Source organism: Teleopsis dalmanni, chromosome X, assembly GCF_002237135.1.
Source record: "Teleopsis dalmanni isolate 2A chromosome X, ASM223713v2, whole genome shotgun sequence".
Taxonomy (NCBI): domain Eukaryota; kingdom Metazoa; phylum Arthropoda; class Insecta; order Diptera; family Diopsidae; genus Teleopsis; species Teleopsis dalmanni.
This window is the reverse complement of record NC_051848.1, coordinates 54,844,883-54,852,825: the sequence shown is the minus strand read 5'-3', so window position 1 is coordinate 54,852,825 and position 7,943 is coordinate 54,844,883.

Sequence of the window (7,943 nt, the reverse complement as noted above, 5' to 3'; positions counted from 1 at the left end):
CGCTAGCAGCGTGGTTTAAAGTAAATAAAATAACTTCCAATGCTACTCTTAACCATTATATTACATTGAGCTTGACAGTGAAATTTGTACATCAAGCTTTCCACCAAATGACGACATTATTGAGCACTATAGCTCTAAATTACTGGATCCAATTCTAAGCACAACGAAAAGTGATTATGACTGTTCGGGGGATGTAATTGTTCAGCAGACTTCCAGGAATAAAGTGGAAGACTCAATACTACAACTGATGATCACTATAAGACTTGGAATAAATTGGAATCTCTTCTTACTGAAAATAAGAGAGAAATTAAAGTCCCAAACCCTAATTTCGGAACATTTTTCTTCACTATAACTTCTGTGCTTTATTTGATTGCAAATAAATGAATATATTAAAATGTAATTCTAGTTTCGTTCAATAATAAAAAAAAAAATAAAAAAATTCTCTAACTCGAAGTCTCCATAAGTCGAACCTTTTCTTTACAAAATTGGACTCCGAGTTATGGAAGTTTGACTGTATAGTAAAAATTTATAGAGACGTATCTCATATCAAAAAAGCGCTTTTAATATGACTTGAGGTTCAATTAGAATACAAGTATGCGCTTCATAAGCAAAAAACGAGGAACTTTTCGTATATATATTTTTCATGAAAATTTATGGAAACCTATACTACACATGAAATCTGCTACGAAAACTCTCTTGGATGATGACTATCAGCCAACTTTTATTTGTTCAAGAGGAATATTCGACCAAAAATAAGTTAAGTTATTTAAATAAAATAAAATAAATAATGATAAACAAATTTTTTTTTTTGAAAAAAATAATCCATGAAGAGGGATGTCCGCGACGACAGTTTTCACTTTTCAAGAAACATATATTATTGTTGTAATTGTTATTGATTAGGACCATTAATAAATCACCAAATGCTTACTGAAAGCATTGTTAGATTATATTAGATTCTAAATTAATCAATTATTGGTTTCAGAGTTTTAGTATCTACAAACCTTTCAAAAGTTAAAATCATTTTACAACAATTTATAAATGTATTATATGTAAATTATAAATTATTTAAAAAATTTTTATTAAAAAAGCACTCAACATAACACGATTTATTTTAATATTTGTTTAAATAAAATATTATTTTGAACTATTATTAATGTTTTTGTAATATTTGAGAAGTGAATTTTTTAAAAAACATTAAACTGCAGTTCATTAAAAACATATTGCACACATATCGAGATGACAGATCTTTAAAGTCAAGACATCCAAACGGTGGAATACGCGTCCGATAACTAAAGCATTTTTCTAAACGTACTGGAAATGCTCATCTAAACAATATATCTTTATATCTTAAGTATATATATAATATATAAATTTGTTAACAAATATTTCTACAAAGTCCATTTATCTCCCTTGTTGCTGTTTGTGCAGTTGTTGTACTCATATACTCATATAATACAAATGTAGACTGTATAACTCTGACATACTTATTAGCCCAAATATATTCTCTGAACACAACTGTGAAGCCAAACTGTCTACAAAAATATAGAAGTTGTTGTCATAGTATATGTATGAACAGATTATTTTTTCCATTTATTTTTTTTTAATATTTTACTTTAACTGATAACAAAATTAAGCAATTTAATTAGCATTTATTAAAACATATCGGATAATATAAATATTTGTTTTACATACATAAAAATTTCGAAGTTGAATTGCAACTTTTACTGTAATTGACAAAAAATTTTATTATAAAAAATTAATGCATTTCAATATATATATATATACATATATGTAAACTGCTAAGTCGTATTAATCCATCATGAAAAAATTTGAGCCAAAGAACAAAGTACAAATTTTGTGTTGCGCATTGCAATTTAGTAAAATACAAAATATTTTATGTTTATATCAGCGAAATTGTCAGGTATTAATACTATAGATCGAACTACCTAAAAATATTTCTTAACTATCTAAAATCAAAACTCAGAAGAAGCTCAGATAACAAGAGGCAGAATTTTCCAAGTTAAGATACATCTTTGTTTAAGAAATATATCTCGTTGAATCTACCATAAATTTCTTTAGTACAACATAATATACGAGGATCACTATTTATATTTTTAGTCTAATATAATAAATTAACTAACTAACTTTTCATTGAAAATTGCTTTATTATTTCTTGAAGTATTCCTATTTATAATAAATACACTTTTGCATGCGTTCGAACCATTTGTCAAAGCATTTTATCCAATCTTCTTCAGACATCTCCAAAACATGCTCTTTAAAAGCAACAAGCAAAGAGCCCGTTGCTCACCCAATTAATTCTTGACGTTCGGGAAAAAGAAAAATTCATTGGGGGCCAAATCAGGACAGTATATAAATCAGGCAGATGACCCATCAATTCGACTTTTTGAATGTTCAAATAGTCGGTTGTTACTCATAGGCAAGATGTGTGAGCACTTGCATTGTGTTATTGGAGATGGAGAATGATCCGACAGCGCTTGTTTGTTTTCCGTACTTCACTGAAGACTTCCGGTTGGTTGTAACAAATGGTTGTATATCATAGTTATAATAGAGTAAACTATTCCGATAAATATCTCTAAAAGTTATTTGAAGTCTTTAACACTGGCTAAACTATGGACTTGAAATAATCGAAATGAAAGATAAATATAAAGGTGTACTAGAAGCATCGGACGAATATACACCAACAAAGATAACCAAAACTTCTGAATAACAACATCGTTTAAACAAATCAATTTCGACCGGTATGATGATATAACGTCGAGGTCGTCATCATCGACAGGCAAATAACCACACCCTACTTAGCTGATTTTATCTCATTAACTGACTCTTAATGGCACGAAATAGTGATTGAAAGCATAAAAATGTGATCTTTGCTTAGTCTTGTTAGAAAAAATCACACATTGGAATTGCCAGAATAAACCCAGAAAAGCGCTTATTAGTCAAAACTTTGGAAGACAAAAATGTAAAATGACTTAAAAAAATCTCCATTCCGCGATAGTAGAGACAGGTGTGATAATAAAGTTTCAAACATATATAAGTCTCATGGAAGAATAGATATGGATATGGATACTTTAACGCGAAATGCTAAAACAGCTTAAATGGTTAAATTATAGACTTCGTAGAATACAATGAACAAATGCACATTTGTTCAATACTTTACTTCAATACTTTTTTACATCACATGATCTGGAGAAGTATGAACACTGACGTAGTTGGTAGTATCTTCTTGAGTGTTCAACGAGATATAATTTAATATTTCTAAACAAGGACAACTATTCGACAGTAATTTACTAATATAATCAGGTGTGAGTTCCCTATTACAATTATATGGGATAAAAGAATTCGGTATATATGTCATACAGCAAACTTAAATCATGAATTTTATTTGTTCACATTGAGATGAAAAGCTCTAGATAAGAAATAGTCTCTTGTAACTAGTGCAGGTTTGATAATAAAAAAACTACTATTATTGTTAATTGTTAATATCAATTTGTAATTCATAACTGTTACAGTTGGTAACAATTCAATTGGGCCACTGTATATAACGGGCTGTTTATAAAAAAAAAACAAAGTACAGAACTCTCTGACCAATAATTATAATCATCATATTCACCTGACTTATAATGGATCCATATTTTTTATATTTCCGAAGCTAAAACTACTACGCCGAAAAATGCGTTTTCAACCGATTGCTTTCATAGAATTCGAAAATGGAGTTAAAGACCATACATTAATGGGTCTACGTAAGACATATGGAGAATTGAGGATTCTAGTTCCAGGATTATTAAAACTAAATGTTGATTTATTGGTGATGAGAATAGTTATTTAATATTTGTTTAACAATTAATTAGTATATTTTAGATTAATAAATATTGTAAATTTTAATAATAGTGTCACTCTTTATACAGAATATATGGGTATGAAATACGATACATAACGTTAGTGATGACACAAATATTATTGTTATCAAAATATTGTTGACTTTCATTTGTAATTATCATTATTTAAATTAAGATCGTAACTCAAATACGGTAGATAATTCTTAAAGAAAAATATCATCATAAATTTGTATATGTTATTAGATTAACTGAAATGAGGTTAAAAATACATAATAAGTAAACGCATTCTTAAATGCAAAATATTTATTTTTTATTTTTAATTTAATTTTATTGCAATCTACATTCAACAATATGTTTAACTTAACTAATTCATATAAATATTAAAAAGGTTTAAGCTGTGCGCTACCTATATATATAATAATAATACTACCTATATTTTACTCTGTAAACGTCCATTTTCAGTGAAGAAGATTTATGGCGATCATTAAGTTATGTGAAGATATTTTACTGGATCACATGAACACTTAGAGAACGTTAGTTCTTATACATTGTGACCGAAAAGTTTTCGGAGGTTCTCATTTAAAATTCGCGCGCTGTATATTTTTCGATATTTTAAGTTTATGTAGTTTGGCAGCACTGTCCTTAATTACTATGCCAAAAATGAGCGCGATCTGTCGGACAGTTCGTTTACGGCAGCTGTTGAAACCAGTTCACCTCAGTAGTGCGTTGCGAAAAAAACAATGGAAAAAAATATTGAACAAAGAGTTTGCATCAAATTTTGTTTTTCGAACGAAATTTCGTGTGCAGAATCGTTGCGAATGCTACAAAAGGCTTATGGGGAATCAGTTTTATCGAAAACTCAAGTTTATGAGTGGTACAAAGCCTTTCAGGACGGTCGTACGACCGTCGAAGACATGCCGCGTTCTGGACGACCTTCGACCTCTACCACCGACGAAAACATTGAAAAGGCAAAGGAAATCGTGTTCAAAAATCCTCATGTGAGTGTTAGAGAGATAGCACGAGAGCTAGGCATCGGTCGTGAGATGGCTCGTTTGATTTTGGTGGCCAATTGTGTATGGATAATTCCTGGCTTTTTCCGATTCTCCTCGCTTTGTTCAACATTATCAACGATTTTAAGGCCAAACATTCAATAAATACCATCGAACAGCCACCGTATTCACCTGATCTTGCACCGTGTGACTTTTTCCTGTTTCCCAACCTCAAATTACCACTCAGAGGAACGCGTTTTGAATCCATAGAAGACGTAAAACAGAATTCGCAGAGGGAACTCAAAGCCATACCGGAAAGCGCCTATAAAAAATGTTTTGATGATTGGAAGAAACGTTGGCATTTGTGTATCGCTTCTAATGGAGCATATTTTGAAGGAGATAAAATAAATATTGATGAAGATTAAGAATTTTGCGTTTTATTTAAAATTTCCGGAAGCTTTTCGGTCACAATGTATTAGATTCTAAGACTTGAATAATTAATAATTACGTTGCTATAACAACTTTTCTTCCCGCCTCAATTCGTATTACAAGTGTAGTTTTGATAAATATAATAAAGAGGTTTTTCGAACAGTAGTGAACTACAACAACAGAAATTCATTTTTTATTATTTTTAATTAATTGAATTTTTGACTGATCATACAGCTGTTTGAAGTATTACCAAATACCCATCATTAGTGGTCTTGGAAATAATACTTGTATTTAATTATTCCAAATAATTTTCTTAAGACTGCAAGTACTAAAAATCGAACTCGTGCCCAACCGAATTCAAAGCTCAGAGTCAGAGCTCCTTAACCAACTCACCCAAAGTCGACTTGACTTTTATGTTCGCACTTTTTTCTGTAGTTTTGTTGTTTTGCTGTGTAAGTTTTATTAACAAATTCACTTGATGTGTTTATATCAGAACGAAATCATAAACCAGCTGTGGAATAATTGAATTAATTAATTATACTTTTAATTTTATTTTTAATTATTAAATTTTAATACTATACTTTTGTAGAGGTATTAATTATTGCATGAGCTCATTTCTTTCTTGTGCATAGACCCTAATCTAGGAACGTAATACTGAGAAAGTCATGCTTATGTTACTCTACGATTTGCGTGAACGAGACTGTAGATTGAATAAATGTTTTTTTTAGACAGTAGTGACTATTTTTTCTTTAATAGAGACAGTGTTATTTAATAGAGAGGTTTCGAAAAGTAGTGAACTACAACAACAAAAATTCTTTTTATATTATTTTTAATTAACTGACCTTTTTATTTGTGAATAATTTCTTTGAGACTGCAATAAGCAAAGGTTGAACTCGTACCTTAAACCCTAACTACAAATTTGGCTGCGTACGAGTTCAACCCCTGGTACATGCAGTCTCAAAAAACAAAATGAAAATTATTTACGAATAATTAATTACAAGAAATAATTCCAAGACCACGGATACTGGATATTTCACAATACTCGAAACAGCTTATGGTCAGCCAAAAATTAATTAAAAATAATATGTAGAAAAAATGTTGTTGTTGTAGTTCACTATTTTTACATTCATCTGTTATTAAATAAATTTATAGGAAATTGATTAACTAGATTAATACGTATTTCTATGTATTAAAATTTATTCACTCACTTTTTGCATTCATAATGATATGTCATATCAATAGTGATATATTTTTATTCGCTTGCATTTACATACTAATCAGCTACTCTGTTGAGCGTTGTTAAATAGTTTATATTAACACATGACTCTCATCCAATCTTAATTGGTATTTTGTTTCTTATAAATTAAAAGTTAGGATAAATTTATACTTTACATCTTCACATTACTTTGCAATATATTCATATATATATATATATATATATATATATATATATATATATATATTATACTCCAATTTTGCCAGACATAATATTAGATGAGCCTGCATTTCGAGTGTCTATTCTTATATATCGGCTACAAAGATGTTTATGCTAAAGTGTTTATGCTTAGCAACCATAATTATTGAAAACGGTGTTTAGATTTTAGGTATGTGAAAGCAGAGTTGCAAAGAAAAAATTTGAGTTGCGACGCTTGAGATCGGTCTCTTCACTCCATAAGAAGGTGTGTCTTTTTATTTTGCAGTAGGTAGAAAGCATCAAAAGTCATAGTGTAAGATTTAGATCCGGTTATATCACCTCCACAAATCAATTGTGAAAAATATTCCAGCTCGCAATCAGAGTAAAATCAAAGTGACTAAAATCCCACTCCAGTAATCAAGAGCAGAATAAATTATTTTATTATTATTAGCTTTAGGCCTATTAGCTTTAAATATAATATCTTGAAAGATAGTACTACGTGAACGCTTATAATGTCAATAGTCAGGTCATAACATCGGGGTGAAAAATCATTTAGCAAAGTGGATTAGGTAAAGGAAAACCAAACTGACAGGTCTATAATTTAGCTAAGTCCCTAATATTATAGGTTGACAGCTAGGACAGGTCGATCAGAAAATGAATTCCAAAGATTTTTGCTCTTCTTCTAGCTAAAAAAGGGCTCTGACAGATGAGTTGGAGCACGATCTCCTCCTCATCTTCAGGACCTCAGTCTCGACAAAACTCATTGTAGAGTGGACCTAGTCTCATAGCATGCCTTCCAATTTCACAGTGGTCCGTGGTACTGAGCAGGCTCCACCTTAGTTGAAGTAGCTGACTAATGCATTTCTTGTCTTAATTAGACCAAGTCAACCTAAATATCAAACAATGAGGTTCATCAGTGAGGTATTTTTATTTAATTGCCAGTTTAACTGTAGCACGTGGAACGTCAATATCTGAGAAGTGAATGACAGCGAGAAGAGCCCCTACCTTGGCAAGCTCATTCGCTCTGCAATTACACGAGATATTCCAGTGACCAGGAACCCAAATGAGTTTAACCTTAACAAGCCCAGCTAGATCATTGAGAGAAGCACGACAGTTTTTAGTTATAATTGATGTGGCTGAAGTTTATAGTGTAGTATAGTGGATAGTGTATAGAGTATAGTGTATATAGTAGACAATAAATAATATTTGTATTTGAACAATTTCGACTTCTTCAATTCAGATAAAAATGTGCAA